This window comes from Lutra lutra, chromosome 3 (assembly GCF_902655055.1).
Source record: "Lutra lutra chromosome 3, mLutLut1.2, whole genome shotgun sequence".
Lineage (NCBI taxonomy): Eukaryota > Metazoa > Chordata > Mammalia > Carnivora > Mustelidae > Lutra > Lutra lutra.
Window position 1 is genome coordinate 137,045,598 of NC_062280.1, and position 23,577 is coordinate 137,069,174.

At 40.1% G+C, this 23,577-nt stretch overlaps 1 protein-coding gene across 1 annotated transcript in view; it reads right to left on the reverse strand.

The window, feature by feature from the left end:
- Positions 1–23,577, reverse strand: part of LOC125096359 (28S ribosomal protein S31, mitochondrial-like) — a 764,428-nt gene that overhangs the window by 137,253 nt on the left and 603,598 nt on the right. The gene's annotated exons all lie outside the window — the stretch shown is intronic.

Here is a 23,577-nt window from a genome sequence, read left to right on the forward strand (position 1 = left end):
AAGCCTTAAAACAAAAGAAAGCTGTATAATTTACAAAATATTAACCTTTTGGAACCTATCCTAGAGCAAAGGTCACAGGGCAACCAAATGGCCTGAAATGTTAGGAAAGTCAGGCTCCTCTAAGGAAAGACAGGATGCAAACCCAGCTTCCTGGGGTAGACACCAGGCCTCATACAAGCTGGTGAGAAGTCATCTAAAAATATAATGAACTGCTAGAAGCCCAGTGTGGGCTAGCATGAGAATACAAAAGCCCTGGGAGCCACAAACCCAATGGGAATTTGTACCCACTTGTAGGCTCTTCTTCATGGATCTCACCAAATGCTCACAAGAAGGACTGAGGGTAGGTGCAAGACCAGAGAAAGCCTCCCTTGTGGTGGAGGTCTGAGGCTGGAAGGAGTGGCACTGTGGGAAACACACAAACCTTACCTGGATCCTTCTCCCCATCTGCTCTCCCAACAAGAGCCTCAACCACTGGGGACAAAGCAGAAGCCCTGTCATTTTGAGAGCACCAGTTGAGATACAGTGCTTCTAAGGGATGGAAAAAAAAGGAAATCCTTCACCCTGGAAGGAGCAAAAAAAATACTGGGGCCAGACTATTAGAGAGTTTCTATCACTGGAGAGGAGCAAGATCATCAAGAAGGCCCCATCTCTGAGACTCAGGGGCACAGCATCTGTCTAAGACTAAGGATGAACTGGAACAAGAAAAAGCTCTCTAGCTCCCATCACCCAACGCCTACCCTGCAGCATGCTAGTAATTTCCAAGTATCAATAACAACAACCTACTGCTAGGGCAAGGGCAAGAGTGACAGGTGAAAAACCTCTCTTATGTGCAGGCTCAAGCCTCAGTTGAGGGTGCAACAGAAGCATGGAGGAAAATCCTCTGGTAAGCCAACTCCTACTCTAACTGCAAAGGAACATTAGAAAATTCTAAACTCTGTCATGTCCCGAGGATGGCCATAGCAACAGCAAAACCCCAAACACAGCTTAATTCCTTAGTACATTGACCCAATCCCCACACTAAAGGCCTAGCAAAAACAGGGTATGCCCATTTCCTCACACAAATACTATTAATTGGTGTCTACAGTTCTAAATTAAAATGTCCAACTTTCAACCAAAAATTATGAGACAAAGAAGCAAGGAAAAAAAACTATCAGGAGATAAAGTAATCAAGAAACCAGCTTCTAATGTGACCCAGATATTGGAACTATCAGAGAGAGAACTTATAATAGCTATGATTAATATTATTATAGCTATGATTAATATTAAAGACTTTAGTGGAAGAGGTTGGCAAGATGAACAGATGAAAAATTTCATTAGAGATTTGTAAATTGAGAAGAGGCAAATGGAATGCTAGAAGTGAAAAACATGGTAACAAGGATGAAGAATGCTTTCTAAGAGAACGCTCATCAGTAGATTCAATGCAGCTGAGGAAATAAAGAATAAATTTGAATGTAGGTCGGTAGAAATCACTCAGACTGAGACACAAAGATCAAAAAGAAGGAGTGAATAAAAAAGAATAGTATACCCAAGAGCTGGAGGGCAATATCAAAGAGTCTATCATTCACGTTACTAGAATCCCAGAAGAAAAAAAGAGAATCAAATAAAGACCAAGAATTCTCCTAAATGAATGAAAGATACTAAGTTAAATCAAGATGCTCAGAAAACACCAGGTAGGATAAATACAAAAAAAATCCCAAATAAACAAAAAATTAAACACACTATATTTAAACAGTTAAAAACCAAAACCAGAAAACTTTGAAGGCTGTGGCAGGCGGGAAGGTGGAAGGTGGAAACACATTGCATACAAAAGAATAAAGATTAGAAATACAGTAGGCTTCTTGTCATGCAAGCCAAGGATGATGGAGTAATAACTCTAAAGTAATGAAAGAAAAAAATGACCAAACCAGAATTCTATATCTAGATAAAGTATCTTCCAAAAATTAAGGAGAAATTGACTTTTTAGAGAAACAAAAATGAATAAAATTAATTACTGGAGATGTTCACCAGAAGAAATGTTAAAAGAAAATCCTTCAGGCAGAAGGAATATGATACCAGAACAAAAACCCTGCATCTGTACAAAGAACTGAAAAGTGCTGGAAATGGCATTTATAAAGGTAAAGGTAAAATTCATTTTTTTCTTATTTTTAAATGCTCTAAAATAGAATTGCTAAAGGAAACTAGTATTATGTGTTCACAGCATATATAAAGTAAAATTTATGAGAACAATCACACAAAGAATGGGATTAATGAGTTAGAAATATACTGTTAATAAGGTCCTTATATGACATGTGAAACAAAATATTATTGCTTAGATAGATCAAGAAAAGGTAGATGATTCAAAGGCAGATCAAGAAAAGTCAAAGATATATACTGCAAACTCTAGGACAACCACCTTAAAAATATTTTAAGGTATAAGCCACTAAAAAATATATAAGGTATAAACCTTAAAATTGAATATTCAATTAATACAAAAGAAGGCAGAAACAAGAGGAAAAAGAAACAAAGAACAGATGAAACAGACCTAAAACTACCCAGATAGTCAATGATATATTGTAATAGGATTGTATGGTGACAGATGGTAAGTGCACTTGTGATGAGCCTAGCATGATACATAGAGAAGTTAAATCACTATGTTGTATACCTGAAATGAATGTAACATTGTGTGTTGACTATATCCAATTAAAAAAATTTTTAATAAAAAAACTTACCTTAAATATAATATACAAATAGGTTAAAAGTAAGCAGATGAGAGAAGTTATACGTGTGAACATGAATTAAAAGAAACCTGGAGTAGCTATATTAACATCATACAGGGTAAACTGCAGAAGAAGAAATATTACCAGGGATAAAGAGACATTACATAATGATAAAAGGATCAATTAACCAAGGAGCTTGACAACACTAAATGGGGATGCACGTAACAGAGCTTCAAAATACATACAAAATACTCCCAGAACAGTTTTTACTGACTGACACATGCAAACAGCTCTTCCAAGAATATACTGAATCACTGCCAGATTGAATAAACAGTTCCCTATAAAAAATTATCTTAAGACCCTTCTCTATCAGTACCCATCCAACCTCAAGACTCAAGTCATTGCACCCCTAGGCACAAAAACACCCTCTGTATAAAAGTCTTTCTTCATGCTTTATGGACAAAACTCGATACAGTCAAAGGTATAGAAAGCACTACAAAGACATAAGGAGAGCACATAGGGCAAATACATTCTCAGGTAATCCAAGTGGTGCAATCTTTGGAGTGAGTCATGGAATATGTGTTCTTCATAGCAATTAAAAGTCTCTGGGATTTTCACAGGAGTGTGGCATTACAAACCACCATGCTGGACCAACATCAACTGAGGTGTGGTAATTATGTTCCATCCAGAGGTCCAACTGAACACAATATTGGTTCTGTGTCTTCAGATCACACTACAGCTCTTCAGATGGAAGAACAATGGGCCTGCTTTGTCCTTACGCTTTGGAGCTATTCAGACACTAAGCCTCCCATGCTTGCAAAGCTCTGGGACGCTTATATTAAAGCCTCTCTGAGTTAAAAAAGGTTAGTGATTTATTTTTGAAAAATCGACTGGAAATTCTACCACTGAGAAATCTCAATTGAAAGTAAAGCCAATGCATAGTTTATCCTTATGTTCATATTAAGACCACAAAAGGCAGAACTGTAAATACTAAGAATCTTTCTGTTATTCTTTCTTAACTCTTGTTTACTTCATATAAATATAATTTACATAAATATATAGAGTTAGTTGTCAACCAAAAAACAAAAATTCCAATTAGTAGTGGCCAGAAAAAAAATCAAGTTTTAGTAAAAGCATGAATCTTTTTTTTTTTTTAAAGATTTTATTTATTTATTTATTTGTCAGGGACCGAGGGAGAGAGAGCGAGCGAGCACAGGCAGACAGAGAGACAGGCAGAGGCAGAGGGAGAAGCAGGTTCCCTGCCGAGCAAGGAGCCCTATGCGGGACTCGATCCCAGGACACTGGGATCATGACCTGAGCAGAAGGCAGCCGCTTAACCAACTGAGCCACCCAGGCGTCCCAAAAGCATGAATCTTAATGTCAAAATTTACATTTTGAAATGTTGTGCCCTTTTCCCTTGGAAGTAAAATCATGACTTGTAGGACAATCAGTAATAAAAAATAAAGAAACATTTAAGCTACACCTTATACCCTTTTATTTCTAAACCAAATTAATTGAACAGGAAACAAAGGAAATCACTCAAAGCAATTAACCAATTTAATAAGGCAAATTTTTAAAAATACCTTGAAGTAATTCTATCTGTTCCCTGAAGCTTTCTACCAAGAACTTTGATGTAAATACTAAGCAAATGGAAAGTCATTAGATAACTGTAGTTCATTTTTTATTTTATTATTAATTAATTTATTTATTTAATTATATTAGTTACCATACAGTATTTCATTAGTTTTTGATGTAGTGTTCCATAATTCATTGTTTGAGTATAACACCCAGTGCTCATTGAAATACGAGCCCACCTTAATACCCATCACTGGGCTAAAGCATCCCCCAACTCCCCCAAACCATGCCCCTTCTTTTTTCCTTTCCTTCTCCTAATGTCCTCCATGCTATTCCTTAGGTTCCACATATAAGTGAAACCATATGATAATTGTCTTTCTCTGCTTGAAATATCACTTAGCATAATCTCCTCCAGTTCCAACCATGTCAATGCTAATGGTGGGTAGTCATCCTTTTTTAGAAATGAAGAGCAAATGACCAATATTCCAAATACTCTTACTTCATGAATGAAAGCTGTTTTGTTTTGCCCTGGTTAAATGTCCGTACACGTACTCACACTGCATAACAAACCTGTTAGCCAGGATAAATACCTTTCAGGCTACTATAGAGGATATTAATTCTGAATGAGCAAAATTTGTCTGAAATAGGAAAAGGGAGATTTGTTTACATGCCTCAAGACTATCTGAAAGTGGGTGCCTGGGTGGCTCAGTGGGTTAAGCCTCTGCCTTTGGCTCCGGTCATGATCTCAGGGTCCTGGGATCAAGCCCCACATCAGGCTCTCTGCTCAACAGGGAGCCTGATTCCTCCTCTCTCTCTACCTGCCTCTCTGCCTACTTGTGATCTCTGTCTGTCAAATACATAAATAAAATCTTAAAAAAAAAAAAAAAAGGTTGGGGGGCGCCTGGGTGGCTCAGTGGGTTAAGTCTCTGCCTTTGGCTCTGGTCGTAATCTCAGGGTCCTGGGATTCAGCCCCACATCAGGCGCTCTGCTCAGTGGGGAGCCTGCTTCCCCCTCTCTGCCTGCCTCTCTGCCTATTATGATCTCTCTCTTTCTGTCAATAATAATAATAATAATAATAAAAAAATCTTTAAAAAAAATACTATCTGAAAGAATACTGCCCCTGAAATATTCACACCTGGAAGACATTTTGCTCAAAAACTAAAGCAACTAAGCAAAACATGCTTATAAGAAAGTTTCTATAGACAAGAGTGAGTAACTAAAAGCAGCAAATGGAGCAAAGTCACCTGGATAAGCAGTTGAGATTTTCTGTGCACAAAACAAGGCTCCCTTATATTGGCTGAATCATGCTTATGCCTGAGCCAGTGGATTCCAAAGTGGGTTATGTGTCTCTCAGGAGGGGTGGACAGCACAAGATAAACCAGTGAGATGAGGAGGAAATACTATAACTTCTTTCACTCTAAAAGCTCTATATTGTGTAATACATGAGTTGACGGTTGACTGTACGGGAGGCAGTACAGAATAATGGAAAAAGCCAATCAAGCACCAGTAGTGGTTTAGCCACTTAACCACCATTGACTTAGGGCAAATTACGTAATTTTGTGCCTCCATTTCCTCACCCTTGAAAGTGACAAAATAATAAATCCAAACCAAAAGGTTTTTATGAAGATTAAACAGATTAATATTTATAGATCACTTAGAGCAGCACCTGGTACAATGTAATCCACTATATAAACATTAGCTTTATTATGTCAGAGGATCACACCCATTATGTCACATATCCTGAAAGGACATTCCTAAGGAATGCCAAAAGAAGAGTTAACTCTTGGAAGGGTTTACTGTTTCACTTTCAGAGAACCGTGGAGTATTGAAGCATCTAAGGGTCTGCTTATATAAATTTTTAAAATTATGTTTTCCAGTTTTAGGTAAAGTAACTCACAAAGTGGACAAGTAGCTTAAAAAGATTCTGGCAGAGAATTAAAAATAATACACAACCTGTGAATAGAAAGGAAGCGACAGGGTTCATAGTTCTCTTGTTCTTAGTAAAAAGCTCTTGTCAGTCATTTTGAAGGAAAAATAAGACCATCTAAGTACAAAAACAAGATAGTCTAAAAATTTAAATTATCAAGGAAACTATATATTAAATATGTATACTTTTCATTTATCAAAAAAAAAAAAAAAAAAAACTACGTTAAGCAGCACCTGGGTGGCTCAGTGGGTTAAAGCCTCTGCCTTTGGTTCAGGTCGTGATCTCAGGGTCCTGGGATGGAGCCCCATGTTGGGCTCTCTGCTCAGCAGGGAGCCTGGTTCTTTCTCTCTCTCTGCCTGCCTCTCTGCCTGCTTGTGATCTCTCTCTCTCTCTCTCTGTCAAATGCATAAATAAAATCTTAAAAAAAAAAAAACTAAGTTAAAAATAAAACAACTACATGACTATGACTTTATACCCTCTATCATTAATTATCAAGTTTTGTCCTAAATTTAATTACTCCCCTGTCTGAAACCCTTGGGCAGATGTGTTCAGAACTTAGGATTTCTTAATTTATTTTTATAAGATACTAAGTGCTGTGTCATATATTACTGCCATGTATTACTAAAACTCCCCTGGCAGGATCTCAGGCAGCATCACATTACCAAACACATTAACATTTCTGCAGAGAAAAGTAGAAACATTCACGCTAAGTAGGATAAATGAAGATCATAAATAATCATTTGTGGCAACATCTATTATATATAATATATGTATTTTCTATTATATATAATAGTGTATATTATATATATTATATAATATATATTATATACCACATATTATATATTATATATTAAGTTGTTATTTACATTTACATTACCTTACTTAAGGTCTGAAGACATATTTGGAAAAAGAGACAAACATATCAAACACATTACTTCATTTTCAAAAGGAACTAATAAATCAGTGGGGGCAGCGGTTCACACAAGTCATGGTGGGTTCTCTGGGGTCCCTGAATGATACCATCTGCCAAAAAAAGTCAACTGTCAATTTAAGTGGAAAACGAAAAGAAGAGAACAAGATTTAGTTAGAAATGCTTAGACTAGACCACAAGAAGGCCTTGAGGTCCTCCTTGCTAGCATAAATGTCGCTAGATAGCTGGAGTCAGAGCCACGGGTAGGTGGTCACACTCCTGGGGTCTCCAAGAGCATTAGCCCCTCCAGGCACTGCTTCCAGCCCTGATGCTCAGTTGTGTTGAGTTGCTGCAGGCCATAGGGAACCCCTCACCACCCTCAGCCTGGAAACACAAAGAACCACTCTGCTCTGCCTCTCTCTCATGTCTTGTCCCTGCTGTTGTGGGGGGGAAACTCAAGTCCTTAGAAAAGTAGAACAATCTGTGGAAACCCCAATAGCTGGGAGCTCCCAATGTGTTTAAACCAATGACCCCAATATCTTTATTTCCCTAGGTTTGCTTCCACTAAATTCAGTTAGATTTTCTTCTCCTAACAAGTAACATCTTTTGAAAAGGCAAATCTATCTTGAATGATTACATTACTTTAATAAAATTTCTCTTACTACTACCAGCAGCGGCCACATTTTTAAGATTTTATTTATTTATTTGATAGAAGACATGGTGAGAGAGGGAACACAAGCAGGGGGAGTGGGAGAGGGAGAAGCAGGCTTCCTGCTGAGCAGGGAGCCCAAAGTGGGGCTCCCATGTGAGGCTCAATCCCATGACTCTGGGATCATGACCTGAGCCCAAGGGAGACACTTAATGATTGAACCATGCAGGCACCTCTGTAACATTATTTTCATACTATATACCAAGTCCAATTTCAATCTGACAAGTCTACCTATACTTTTTCAAACTTCCTAGGTTTTACATATCACTCAGAGAAACTGATGCTCCCCTACTTGCATGCCTTTATGAATGCCAAACCATCATTTAGAAAATCAATTTAAAAAATAATCTGATGGGAGGCACGCAGGTGGCTCCATCAGCTAAGTGTCTGCCTTCAGCTCAGGTCATGGTCCCAGAGACCTGGGACTGAGCCCCACATCAGGCTCCCCACTCACTGGCAAGCCTGTTTCTCCCTCTTCTTGTGCTCTCTCTAATAAATAAATGGAATCTTTAAAAGCATAATAATATGATGGATAGAAAAATGGATGTGCCAACTACAGATACACAGTGAAGCAAGTACAATAAAATGTTAGTCGTAGAAACTAGGTGGCAGGTATATAGGTGTTCAATGGAGAATTCTTTCAACTTTGCTTAACATTTGAAAATTTTATAATGAAATCTTGGGAGACTAACATCCCATTTTCAAGGTCCATCTCAATAGCCAACACAGAACTCAATTTTTCTTGAAGGCACATAACCCTTTCTACAGTGTATTATACAGTTATTTACTTGTCATACCTCATCTCCCTACAGGATCCATGTTTGAAATAATTTTCTATCATTCAGATACATCTAATACAACATCCTGTAAACATTCGTTACACCAATAATCCAATAATCATTCAACAAATGGAGAAAGAATAAGATACTGTGACCATCTCCAGAAAATAAAACCATCACAGATCTTTATAGTTATACTAATATAAACATTATCACACTGTGAAAACACAGAAAGCTAAAATAGAAAAGATCCATAGTTCAAGAAAAACTTTTTCCCAATGATATATTTACAATATAACTGCAGGCATTAAAGTTAAGTTATAATACAAAGCAGCATGAAATTAAGAGATCATCAGGCATTCACTAAGAGAAGGCAAAAATGCCTTCAGGCAGGAACCAAGACTGGAAGTTGGCAAACAGATGTGTGAGCTTTGCATACTAAGCAAAATTTTCAAAACCTCCAGTAAAGGCACAAGATGATCCAAGTCCTGGGGACACGATGGTTTAGAACTTCAAGAAGAGACCTAACCTAGAACAGGTAGGGGTCAGGAAGTCAATGTTTCAGCAGACAGAGAAAGAAGAGCTGAGAGACTCCGGGCACTGAACAGCATGAAAAGAGTGTGCTGAAGAGGACGTCCAAGTCTGAAAACTAGGTAAATGGTTAACTAACTAGACCACTAACCAAATCAGGAAACTCAAGATGGGAACCTCATCTCAGAGTAAGAGGAAATACAGCATGCTTGGGTTTAAATGTGTTCAATTTGAGGTGAAAGTGGGACATTTATGGCCTTTAAGTAACTGGAGACCAGGACAATAGAGGGGTTAAATGATCTAGGAAAAAAAAAATAAATGAGAAAAAGTCCGCAACTTGTCCTGCAGCATCTTTAGGTTTGAGCATAGAAGAAAAAAAAGATAAATAAGTGAACCAACTGGAAGAGAAGCCAGACTGTCCATATAGCTGAGTGCCCAGTCAGAATGGACTGGGTGGTCAACGGAAAACTGCAAAAGGGGAAGACTTGGGACACTCCCCTGTCAGCCTTAGTGACCTCTGACCATAAAGATGGCAAGCTTCAGCGATCATCAGAAACCAAAAACTGGGGGCTACAGAAGCTCATCACGCAGCTCCACCTCACTTTCTTTCTTTCTTTTTTTTTCTGTAATAAATACAGCCTGAAATAAAGGACACTTGTTGAATTTCTGTCCTTATTTAAAGTAATGCATTAAGGTGAAAATTCACTACATAATAAACTGGAAAGGGACTGCAAATTTAGCTTTCTCATCTTATTTGGCATAATATCAAAACTAGTTGGCTCTTTTTAATAGCTTATGTCAAAGCTATACGAGGATGAATAAAAAAGAAAAAGAGGGGGGAGGAAAGCATCCCCCAAAAATCCTTCCAAGTGGCAAGAATAATTCAAACCAAGTCTCAGTAATTGCAGCGCTTACCCCACAAATTTATAAACCATACGTAGACTGAGTGGAATAAAGTGGGATGCCGTGAAGAGGGCGGTTTATTAAAAACCAGAACTACGTGAAATCACTAATATATAAAAATCCATTTTCACATTTCGTATGTTCCTTAGAAGACCACAGATAACAAGCAGTAATTCTCTGCAAATAATTTCTGACCACTGACATGAGTTCTGTTAGTCCTTATCAGGAATTTAGCAAAAAGGGTGAATTCTTCCAAACTTTAGTGCATTTATATACAGCATATTCATTGGAACTCAAGCCCTCACCCCTTAGACATCAAAATATAAACTTTCCAAGTTCATCCAATCCTCGGTTTGATAACTGAGCAGGAACCCATACTAACTTCAGAATCTTGTACACACCAAGGAAAGGTAGTTATCTGACCCAAAGGAGATCCCTGAGGCTGGGCCAAGGGCAAGTCTCTACAAGTTGTTATTATGAAAGCCAAGGCAAATGTTGAAAGAACCAAGGCTAGATCCACTCTACTCAGCGTTCCAATGCTCTGTACAACTGAACACTCCTTTGCTCTCTCCAATCACCACTGGGTTTATAGTGCTTCTCCAAAAGGATTCCAGGAAGCCCCAAAGTTATGGCACATACAGGGGGGAGGAAAAAAAAAACAACAACAGCTGATTAAATTCCCACGATGCCAGGGTACTGGGTAGTTTCCAAGGGCAGAGTGTTCTAGAAAAATGCAAATAATTCAGGCTCTCCAAAGATATTCCAGGCAAATACAGACAGCTGCTGTCTTAGAAAATCATACAGATCATATAGGGAGCTCGGATGGAAACGCACAAAAACAGGCAAAAAACACTTTCAGACTATCAGGGATTGTAACTCACCACTGAGTATTCCATTCCCCACCTCCCATTTTATATGTCCCCTTAAAAGATTCTCTGTGCAGTATATGGTATCTAGCCATATTTGTTCCCATTGCCAATGTAATAGCTTCTAAGTAAGTGTGGGGCAGGGGGGAGAGGGTCTCAATGTATTTTAAACTTTTTAAAAAATTTACATGAGAATTAAAAATGTCTTCTTTCCAGTATCCAAATATTTGCCAGTCTGAGAAATTAAAATCCGGGGCGGGGCGGGGGGAGGGGGAACGACAAACAAAAATAGAAGTCGCCACTCTGGCCACATCTCTCCCAAGGACCAGCCACAAAAACATAGGTAAAATAAAAATAAAATTCTGATAATCACCAATGAAGGGATTCATACTTGACACCGACACCGATTTTGGAATTTCTAGAAAAAAAGTACCAGCCATAAGAAGTGTCGCATTAGTCCCACACATCTTTTTCAGTCTTCAGCAAATATGCTTATCAATTTTGCTGCGTTAATTCCTACTCATTTTTAATTCTCTTACCTCAGGCTCCCTTCCCCAAATACAAATACGGAAATTGTCACTCCACTGTAAAACAAGGTTTTCTTTAAGGTAATTTCAGTAACAAACTGAAATTAGCCTCACCAAGAGGCCATTCTTTAGGGCGCCTGGGTGGCTCAGTGGGTTAAGCCGCTGCCTTCGGCTCAGGTCATGATCTCAGGGTCCTGGGATCGAGCCCCGCATCGGGCTCTCTGCTCAGCGGGGAGCCTGCTTCCTCCTCTCTCTCTGCCTGCCTCTCTGCCTGCTTGTGATCTCTCTCTGTCAAATAAATAAATAAAATCTTAAAAAAAAAAAAAAGAGGCCATTCTTTAAGTCAAATGTGAGTATGCAGCAAGAAAACATCTGTCTAATTCCCAGTAGTAAATCACAGGAAATATTTAGTTCCAAACCAGCCTCTCCTCAGTTCTAAAAGTTAGGTTTGGGTTGATTTGCATTTTAGAATTCGATTTCTTTTTTAAGCTAAAAGTCATAGTAAAATGTGTCCCTTTTATGAATCTTTAAAAACAGATGAGTCTTTCCAATCTGAGAAACTTGGTTTTAACAAGTAACTCATTTTTATGAAAACTCTAACCAGAAGACTAGTTATGAGTTAGAATACTTAAGGTTGTTTCTTTTCTTCTTAAAATATCCTTTTACTCAAAGTGAAAATGCACTTGCTGTAATCTGACTTGCACCAACGGACTCTCATTACACCTGAAACATTTACTCACTTGAGAACAGCAGCCTGCTCCCTCCCAAAGCCCCACTTGGTTTCCACTGGAGCTGTCACTGGGCCTCCAATTCTGAACAGATAGTAACAATTCTTACTATCACTTCATGGATCTTCTAGCTACAATAAGTATATTTTTAAAGAAAAAATGATAATTCCATTTAGGTAAAAAAAAAAGTTATAACAAGAAAGAACCTAATAAAAAAAGTTTGGGGGTTTGATTTGGCCTTAATGTTAGGGTCCGTGATCAAAGGAATGAGACTGATATAAAGCGAAAATCAAACAAAGCTTTATTTCACACCAAGCATCAAAAATCAAACTGACCGGTCAGGGCTGTCTCTTACGAAAAGGTGACGATGATGACCCCGGCAAGTCCGCTCCCAACGGACTTTAGACGAGGCCTTTCTGCAGATGAGGCCACTCTGGACGAGGCCACTCCCAGGACGAGGCTGCAGCTGATGAGGTCGCTCCTCAGACAGGGCTGCTCCCCGGAATGGCTGCTCCCCGGAGAGGGGAGGCTCCGGTGAGGCCTTTCTGCAGATGAGGCCACTCTGGACGAGGCCACTTCCAGGACGAGGCCGTTGCTGATGAGGTCGCTCCTCAGATAGGGCTGCTCCCCGGACAGGGGCTGCTCTGGCAAGGCTGCTCCTCAGACAAGGCTGCTCACAAAAAGAGGCCACTCTGGAGGAAACCTCTTCCCTGATGATGCTGCCTCCCGCAGGGCTGCTCACCGAGGAAACCTCTTTCCAGACGAAGCCGCTCCCCGGAATGGAGCAGCTCCAGCGAGGCTGCGGCTCAGGGTATCAAGGCCGCTCCTGGAGGCAAGGCTGTTCGCGGCGAGGTTGCGGGCGTGTAGGCAGTTCCCCATATCCACTGCCAAGGACTGCTGTGTGTGGGCGGGGCCGCTGGTGTCGGGGCTGCTGGTGTCTCGGGGCTGCTGGTGTCTCGGGGCTGCTGGCGTGCTGGGACCGCTGGCAGCTCGGGGCTGCTGGTGTGCTGCGACCGCTGGCGGCTCGGGGCTGCTGGCATGCTGGGACCGCTGGCGTTGGGGCCACTGGCGGCTCGGGGCTGCTGGCATCAGGGCTGCCGGCAGCTCTTCTAGCTCTGACAAGAGCTGTTACAACTCTCACAGCTCTGACAAGAGCTGTTACAGCTCTCTTTCTTCTGCTCCCGCCTACTCTCCTTCTTCTGCTCCTTCCTCTGACAGCTCTCCTTCTCCACTCTTGCCAGCCTCACAGACCAACCTTTATGGGGGTGGTTGAGCCCCGCCCCTACACAGGTAGCCAATTGAATGCCAATTTACCCAATGGATATACCCACGCCCCACCGATTGGACGTCTCCACCGGCCTGGCCCGCCCCTACTTCCGGGGTCCACAAGCTAGTTCCTCTGGGAGGGGCAGGCCCTTACATTAATATCTATTTTTTTTTAAGCACTTAATCTTAAAAATCTAAGTTATACTCCTAGTTTAAGAAGAATACCCTGATTTAAAGCCCTATGAGAGGCAAAACTAAATATAATCCCCAAACACTGCCCTTCTCCATCTTTGAAGAAAAGCAGTCCAGCAAACTGAAGTAGATTGTATCCATTTCCAAGGACATAAAAGAATGGTGTAAGTACACATGGTACTTTCAATGTCCAAAAAAAAAAAAATTTTTTTTTTCAATGGCAAATACTTTACAATAAATAGCTGAGTGAACAACAAATGAGCAAGTCAAGTACTTAAACTCCAATGTTAAGTAAAACTGGATCTGGATTTTGTGACTTAAAAGAATACATACCAAGCTTTTTGAAACAGCAAAACTGCACGTAATGCCTAGGAATGAGATTGTAAGTGGTACTTTTACTCTAAAACACACGTTGGAAAAAATAAAATCCTGGCTCCTTCTCCAAGAACTTCAATAAGATATGAGTAAGTTAACCTTTTTTGACACACATTAACCACAAACATGACAGCATATGTAAAACCACCGTGGTGTAGCCAACTGCGCAGCAAAGATCAATCTTTATTATGCTATACAGTCAGGATAAGGGATGAGGAAGAAGTTCTCAACTTAACTTTCTCACTGATCCCTCCACCTGTGACAGTGAGAAACCGTCAGTTCAGAAGGCCGCACGGCGAACGGACTCCTGGTAAGCCTGCCCACAGCCTGTCCTGAGAACCCCCGGGTCTTTTCGACCCGCAAGTAGGGAAGTACCTGTCCCGGCCCTGAGAAACTCTGAGTTTCCTCTCTCTGAAAACCAAAAAAGAACCAGAGGCGCCTCATCTACAGTCCTCTATTGAAGCAGGACGTCCCCACACATTCCTTTCATGCGCACCTCCCCTCCCACTCCCCGAAACACTTGTCACAAAGACCCTTGCCTCGTCTGTACTTCCACGCTCGGTAACACTGAGGTGGCAAAGCGAGGGAGAAGGTACACACATCTCCAACTCTCCTCACCCAGAGCAGCCTCTCCATGCCTAATAAAAGGCATTGACTTTTGTGGCAGCACCCAGAGAATCCCTATGTTACTAAGGTGCCCTTGCTTCCTCGTCACCAGACTTTCCTTTCTCTGAGACCAAGCCTTTCAAGAGCACACTGGAGGTCCAGATGCCACCAAAATGTTTATCTTTCCCCTTTGGGGAGTGTTGCATTTTTAAAAGGAGCATTCTTGTTTTAACCAGTAAAGCAAAATGACCATGGTGAAAATTTCTGGCACTCTGTAAGATTATGGGAAGATAATTTTGTAAAGAACTATTAAATGTTGATTAAATCATATTCCTACCTAGAAATAGGAGTGGGTAGGGTGAGGACTTTTGTTTTTTTCCAACCACATGTGAAGAACTTGGTCACACTTAATCCTTACAATAACCATGGAGTATGGCTTATTGTTCCTATTTTACAGCTGTAAATACCAAATTCACATGACTTGCAGAGGCTCACACAGCCTGGAAGTGGCAGAGCCAGGATTCAAAATAAAATCTTCCCAGTGCTAAATTTTATTTATTTACTTTTATTTATTTATTTTCTCTGTCCCCTGAAGGCTTTTCCCATCCACATAAGCCCACAAAGCAGGCACTCACACAGGTTTCTTGTACATTGACTCCTTTCAGTTCACGCTTTTGACTACCTGGGGTTACAATTACTGATGGGGTTTTTCTATAACTCTGCTTCTCAGCTGTAAGAATAGGCTTGCCTATGGATTACAGGAAGAGTTTCCCATGAGCATCGGAATAATTTCATAGGTCCTACAATCTGTTTTCCCCTGGTAAGTTGCCACTTCCAGCTGCCTCCCAAATTAATGTGATCAGGGCATGCCTTTGCAGCAAAACAAACTCACTCATGCTTTCCTTATTGAGAATTGCTTAGCCTGGTTAATCATGACAGATGTCTTCATAATGAATGGATTTCTTGTACCAGTGTCTCTCAGCCTTTATTTCCACATTGTGCTTAAGTTCAGGAAAGGTAAAAGGGCCACCCTACACACAATAAAACAAAACACTCTTTTAGCTACATATACGTGTTGAGCATTGAAGGTTATGAACATCTGTCAACTACAGAAAAAGTCTTACATATCATTGACCATTAGAATCAGAAAAGACCTGAAGCATTTCCATTTGTAACTTCATTATTTTAAAGAAACCATGTTTGTGAGAAGGAGAATTATTTTTCAAGCACAGTGTTGCTTCCCTTACATAATGTTATTCCTGCATTTTTTTTATTGCATTCATCTGATATTTTTATTACTGAGCACACTCTGTGTTGGCATTCATAGGCTCTTGTCCTTGACAAACTTGCATCTTGTTGAGAGACCAGAGTCACAGGTATATTGAGTAATTTTACAGTGATGTCAGACAGAAGATAATCAAGGCTGACAAAGCAGTGCCAGAGCCACGAGAACAGCGTTTCTCAACTCCTTAATGGATGTATGAAAAACAAGTCTGCTCCCCACCATGATAGAAAACACGTAAAAAGACAGGAAACATATGTATTGAATGCCTGATATGTGCCAGGTATCACAATAAACAATAAGCACTCTGGGGTATTTTTACCTCTACTATCACATCCCTACAAAGTTCATATCATTGTCTCCATTTTATAGATGAGAAATCTGAAGATCATGCTAATAGCTCAGAGAGCTAGGACCCCAACTGTGTCCGATTCAAAAGAGTCTGCTCTTTTAAGTGTAGCATGGCTTCCCTTTGGGGAGAAGAAGCAAAAGCATAATTTTCTGAAGACATTCACAGGATTACAGGCTTTCCATTATTTTATTTATTGCCCACAGGAATGTGATGTATATACATCATTTTAATAATCAGTGAATCCATTTTATAGTCATGACTTTAAAATACACACAAAGAAATCTAATGAGTCCATTAGTTTTTGAAAATATTAATAACACTGCTAAGGGCAACTTTTACTGCTTAAGGTAAGAGTAAAGAATAAATATAATAAATAAAAAATGCACTAGTGTTATTGAAAATACATTTTATTTCCATGACTTATCACATAAACAAGGAACAATAAATACATTAGTAACTAAAATTTCAATAACATTGTTGGCAATAATATTCCTGTTAATAATTTCACTTGTATAACTTAAACAACAACAAAAAAGCCTGTGAAATAAGAAATAATTCCATCACCAGGTGGGACAATAAATTACTCTTCAGAATACCAGGGGAATAGGCACAAGGCCAATTAAATATCCCTGGAAGACTGGATCAGCAGGAAGCAGCTTACAAAAGCACTTGCTTAGAAGTACCAGGATGGACAGGAAGATGAAAACCTTCCACACAAGGTTAGTACTTGAATTTCAGAAGGTCATTGATAGACAAGACTTAGCCCACAGGACTGGTAGGAGACAGCCAATAGACATAGTGATTTAAAGAGATAAAATTCGGGGCGCCTGGGTGGCTCAGTGGGTTGGGTCCTCTGCCTTCGGCTCGGGTCATGGTCTCGGGGTCCTGGGATTGAGCCCCGTGTTGGGCTCTCTGCTCGGCAGGGAGCCTGCTTCCCCCTCTCTCTCTGCCTGGCTCTCTGCCTAATTGTGATCTCTCTCTGTCAAAATGAATAAATAAAATTTTTTAAAAAGAAATAAAATTCTTCAATTAATAAATAATATTTTAGGACCTAATACATGCCATCCATCATTTTCAAGTGCTAGGAATTTTCTAGGCTGGTGAGAAAAACAGGCAAATAAACAATGACAGTGATATATGTATAAAAAATATTGTTGGCTTTGGGATAGGATAAGATGGAAAGGGATTGTGACCTTTAAAGATGCCTTGGATTATGGAAGCATGGAAAATGGACATTTATCTCAGATTGAATGGGTGGTGAGTAAAGAGTTTCTCAGAAGCCTTGCTAAGGGGAAGACGATTGATGTGAGCTAGGCTTAGAAGGATGACCAAATGTGGAAGGTGAACCAGCACTGGCAGGACTCTGGCATTATGCAAAGTTATAGTGGTACAAAGGATCAGACCATGTGATGAGCATGCAAGTGATATGCCCGGATGGTTGACGGTGAGGTTGGAGAGGCGGTAAGAGGTTAAATTATCCAAAACTTTATGTAACATTCTATGGGATTTGATCTTTATTCTGGAGTTAAGGTTCCCAAATTTCAGTCTGTAAATATCACCCAGCCAAGAAATATTATGAGTTTAAGTCTAGAAATCAGCATTATAAATAATCACTCCAGGCTATACCACTTCTGGTACTTCTGGTACTTCTGGTTCTTCCAGCAACCCAATCCTCTACTGAGCAGGAACTACTGAACAGTTTTTAACTGGGCAAAGTGGCCATGTTTATCTGCTTAAGTTTTTATTCTGGTAAAGTAAATTGCAGATTGGTTTGGACACTCAAAGAACATGAGGCAAATGGGAGGCAGAGTAACTCCTCAGTAAGTTATTGCTATAATCCAGGTAAGTAGTGATACATGCATTAAGTAAGGCTGAACTTGTTAGTTTGTGTAGGGGACAAGGAAAAGGAAAGATTCAAGGATGACTCTTGAAAAGTGGTACTACCATGCAGTGTGAGAAGAAGGGACAGTGTGGGAGCTTGATTAGTGAGAGATGAGCTCAGGGTGGGCATTCTTTTCCTGTGCTTCCTCCAGATTGTGATGTCAGTTCATGTAACAGAGCTCAGGAGATCAACATTGGACAAGAGCATCTAATAATTGTCAAACTATTAATATTAGTTAAAGTCAGAGTCTGGATGAGTAAAGAACATACACACACATACACACACACACCAAAAAAAAAAAAAAAAGAAAGGAAAACAAAGGCACCCATAGAATTTTGAAGAAGGCAATGTTTGATGGAAGATAATAACTTGAAAAAAAAAAAAGAGGGAATAACCAGAAAAAGAAAGGAGAAAAACTCCAAAAGAGAATTTCTATAGTGTGAAAATTCTTGTGGGATGTCAAATTCATATGTTCAACTTGATGATGTTCTCATTTGCATTCTCACCCTGACTACATGGTAGAATGCTTACTTCAGACTTGTGGAAGATGCAGAGACACAAAAGAGACTTATTAATTTGCCCACAGTCACATGGCTCACGAGAGGAGAAGGCTCCCTTCAGCCTCACCTTTGCTTAGTCTGGAAGCTGGTGGCCCATCCTCTATCACATGCTGCCTGTGAAGGAAATGTCAGCGGACTCACGTCCAATAAGTGGAAGGGTGAATAACAGGGGCATTGCACATCAATGATTCTTTCTAAAACTCTGTGTCTGAAAACAAAGGGAAAGTAACATGAGATGAAGGGACATGAAACTGAGAAAGAAAAATAAAAGTATGGTTCCATTCAAAGGGGAAAGAGACAGTAGAGAGGGAGGAGATGAAGGTGTAGGAGAGAAGCTTGTTTTATTTGTATAGTCACAGGGGAAGTGGAATTCAGAGCCCATGACAGTAGACATTTTAATGGCAGGAGAGGGACTCAAGGATACAAATAAGTGTCTTATTAGGTGGGGAAAGGAAGAGTTCAGGAAGTCTCTCCAGAGAGATGGCCTTTATTTTTCCATTTTCTCACTGACTTAGGAGACATTTGCTGAAAATAATGAGATCTGATGGTAAAAATAAGAGCTGGAATAAAATGAAACGAAAATGTGACTAACCCCTCAGAGGACATGGAGTGGTGGGTTATCAAGGGCATATAGAAATAAGGCCAAGGAGTTTAAATGGTCCAGCTCAGAAAGGGGCAAAAGGACCTGGAATGTCCTCACTTTCCATGGTCAGGAAACTCTCAGTAACTTATGGCAAAACTTGATGTCCACTTCAGACAACCTCTGTGTTCCACCAGGAGGATCACATACCATTAGTTAGGAATAGCTGCACGAGGGAATTCTAAGGAGCATTCATGAAAGGGTGAGGTCTGAGGTGAAACTTTAAAAAGTTCAACAGAATGTGGACTGGTGGAAGGGAGGGAGAAAACTATTGCAAGAGGAATGAGCAACCTTGAAATGTGCAAAGGTGTTATCTAAAGGCTATCAAGTAACATGGAAGTGTTGAAAGGGATATGAGGAGAGGGATACTGTTGGGGGATGTTGGAGAATGGAGTTAGATGATTGTTAGTTTCTGAAAAGATCGCCAGTCTAGCTGAAGAAGCTGGACTTCATACTTTGTCAAGTGTTTCCAAAGTAGACACTCACCATTGGCTTCACTAAGTGTCCTGCTTAAAGATTTGCATATTCAGCTCTATCCCATGATATTGTGGAAAGGAGGGGAAAAAAAAAAGGTTGGCTCCTTGTTTGAGTTGGAAAGAGACTTTATATATAATCTATCTAATCTTTACATAGGTAGTGATTATGCTCATTTTTTTGGCCAAGGTCACAGGTAGGAAGCAGAGGCTTTCAAGTCCACAGTCCCACACATCCATTTGGTTCCAGCCCATAAACTTCCTTAGGTACATAATTAGTGGAAAAGCAGCAATAGTCACTTTCTAATAAAGGCCCTTTTGCATACAACAAGAAGAGCTACTCTCTTTGTCCTAATGGCAGAAAAGATTTCTGGGGCTGTTGTAGAGAGGTCACCTAGATGACGGAAAGTAATTTTGCCAACGAACCAAAGGAAAGAAAGGGCTTTGGTGAAGTGTTTTATGTAGTCTTCATAGCCCTGGGAACTATAAGGAATAGTCGCAGACTGCCAGTGTACCTGGGGCCAGGATCTCCTGCAGTAATTCTGGGATTTGGGCAGCAATAAAATTCCAAGATATCTCAACTTATTTTGTGTATCCACCTCTCCTTGGGCATTCGATCTCCCCCCTTTTTATTTTAACTTCAATGTACTTAATATACAGAGTTATATTAGTTTCAGATGTATAAAATAGTGATTCAACAATTCCATGCATTACCCAGTGCTCATCATAAGTGTACTTTTTTTTTTAAATTTCTTTTCAGTGTAACAGAATTCATTGATGATATGTGTACTTATCCCCTTATTTCACTCACCCCCCCCCACTTATTTCACCCATTTCACCTATTCTACCCAGCCACCTCCCTTCTGGAAACCCCCAGTTGGTTCTCTATATTTAAGAGTCTGTTTTTTGGCTCATCTCTGTCTTCCTTCATTTGTTTTGTTTCGTAAATTCCACATATGAGTGACATCATATGGTATTTGGAGAATTCCTTCTCCGAATTATTTCACTTAGCATTATTCTCTTTAGATTCAGCCATGTTGTTGCAAATGACAAAAAGCTCATTCTCGTTTATGGCTGAGTAATATTTCATTGTATATACATATACTGCTCTTCTTTATCCATTTATCTATAAACGGACATTTGGTTTGTTTTCATAATTCGGCTATTGTAAATACTGCTGCAATAAACATAAGGGTACATATATCTTTTCAAATTAGTGTTTTTGTATTCTTTGTCTGTTCCTTCTTTTTTCATGACTCTTGTTTCCAGCAACTTCCAGCCAGGCTACTGGAGGTGGAGTGATGCCATTGCTAGATGCTCTACCTGGACAGGTCACTGTGATCCTGCAATCCTTTTAAAGCATGATCTAGGTTCACCTTTCTTGGTGTCTGGAGAACAGGGTCCCAGGAGCCCAAGGACCCTACTGCATCAGCTATATGTTCTTTTAATATTTTTAAAACCAAAAGGATTTTCCCACTTTCCAAATGCTCATTTCCCTTCTCCTCCCATACACATAGCTTAAAAAGAAAACCAACTCAAACATCTGGACAAAAAGCCAAGAGCACATAGTTTCATGGGAGATGGCAAAGGGTACGTGTTCCTTTTTTATGTACAAATGGAGGAATTTTACTGACCCTCTTGCATCTTTAGTGGTCCTCTAAGCTAGCTGAGGCATCTGTCTCTATATTTGTAGCCATGAACCCTGTCTGATTTATACCGTTCTCTGATGCCAGTAAGAAGCATTCTCCTCCAATAAGTCATTTGGCATAATTTCTTTTTTTTTTAATTAATTTTTTATTTTTTCAGCATAACAGTATTCATTATTTTTGCACCACACCCAGTGCTCCATGCAATCCGTGCCCTCTACAATACCCACCACCTGGTGCCCCCAACCTCCCACTCCCCACCCCTTCAAAATTCTCAGATCATTTTTCAGAGTCCATAGTCTCTCATGGTTCACCTCCCCTTCCAATTTCCCTCAACTCCCTTCTCCTCTCCATCTCCCCTTGTCTCCATGCTATTTGTTAATTTGGCATAATTTCTCGCCTTCGTTTCATTTCATCCCGTTCCTCAGCAGCAGTTCCACAATTTGGTAAAATTCAGATCCTCCAACATCTTCATTATAGGGGAAAGGCTAAGAAATACTTCCTAAGATTAAATGTTTGTTATAATTTCTAGGGAAGATTTTAAGAATATTAAAGCCATGCTGTGATGGACCTTCTAGAGTTTATTCCCCCTAAACTTTGTTTCCGGCAATGTAACATTAGACTGCAAGAAATTGCATAGTAGAGTAACACAAAGCAAGCTTTTATTTTTTTTTTTATTTTTTATTTTTTTAAAGATTTTATTTATTTATTTGACAGAGAGAGATCACAAGTAGACGGAGAGGCAGGCAGAGAGAGAGAGAGAGGGAAGCAGGCTTCTTGCTGAGCAGAGAGCCCGATGTGACTCGATCCCAGGACCCTGAGATCATGACCTGAGCCGAAGGCAGCGGCTTAACCCACTGAGCCACCCAGGCACCCCCAAAGCAAGCTTTTAAATAGACTATAAATTAAGAGTCGCTTATAATCATAATGGCTACCATTTATTGTGGCTGACACTGTACCAGGTGTTTATGTAAATCATGCCACTTAATCCTCAAAATAATTCTATGACATAGCTTATTAATCCTTTTTTTTTTTTTTTTTTTTTTTTTGGTGGAAGAAACAGAGATTTAGAAAGGTCAACAATCTGTTGAGCTTGAAAGTAGCAAGGGCAAAATTCCAATCAAACCTGGGGCTCTCTCCATTATTCTAGACTGAGCCTAACATCTCTCATGCTCATTGCTACCCCAAAATGGAGACCTTTGTGCTGGTGGTTGATGGTGCTCAACTAATTTGGCTTAATATGTATGTATAAGTTTTTAGTGCATATCAAAGGGAGCCAGGGCAAAGAAATAGAAGAGCTGCATACAGAGCGTGCCTTGATTACATATTTAACTGATAGGTGATTACATATCTAACTGATAGGTGAATCTGATGATCTTCCGTTCTGCTTTGCTTCAGCCAAATTTGTGGAATAAATTAAGGTTTTACGCTTATCAGTATGCAGGTCTATCCTTGAGTGCCTCTCAACATGGCCATGACAGCTACCTCAGTTATGGTCACTTCTCAAACATTTATTGGGCATTTGTCGATGAATAAGAAATGAGGACAAACAGATGATTGCAGAATAATGTGGCTGGTTCAGCGGTCAAGGTATGCAGAGGAAAGTAGGGGCCCACAGAGCAGGGACATCTCGCTTAGAATGTGGGAGGGAGAGTCAGGGCAGACATTCTGGAGGACAGCTGAAGTTATTCTTGAAGGATAACTAGAAGTCAGCCAGACAAGGAGGGGTCGATGCTGGGCTATGCAGTGGAAGAAAGCATGAACAAAAGAAGGCAGAGTAATGCAGGAGTGAGATGTGGACAGGGAACTTCCAAGGATTCAGAACAATTAGAACACTGAACACCAAGCAACTGCAGAGGTAGAGAGGAGAGCTGAGGTCAGCCAGGAGCCAGCCTCAGGGTCTTGAAGCTGCACAAAGGGGAGTGGCATAGACCGATGTGCATTTAGAACATTTGAATTTTAGTGGAAGAGGTCCTTGAAAAAGGCAGGAGATGGAAACTCACACTACCAGCCCAAGTGATCTCCACCCTCTCCAGAAAGCAAAAGGATCATTAATAATTACTGAATGGAGGGGCGCCTGGGTGGCTCAGTGGGTTAAAGCCTCTGCCTTCGGCTCAGGTCATGATCCCAGGGTACTGGGATCGAGCCCCAC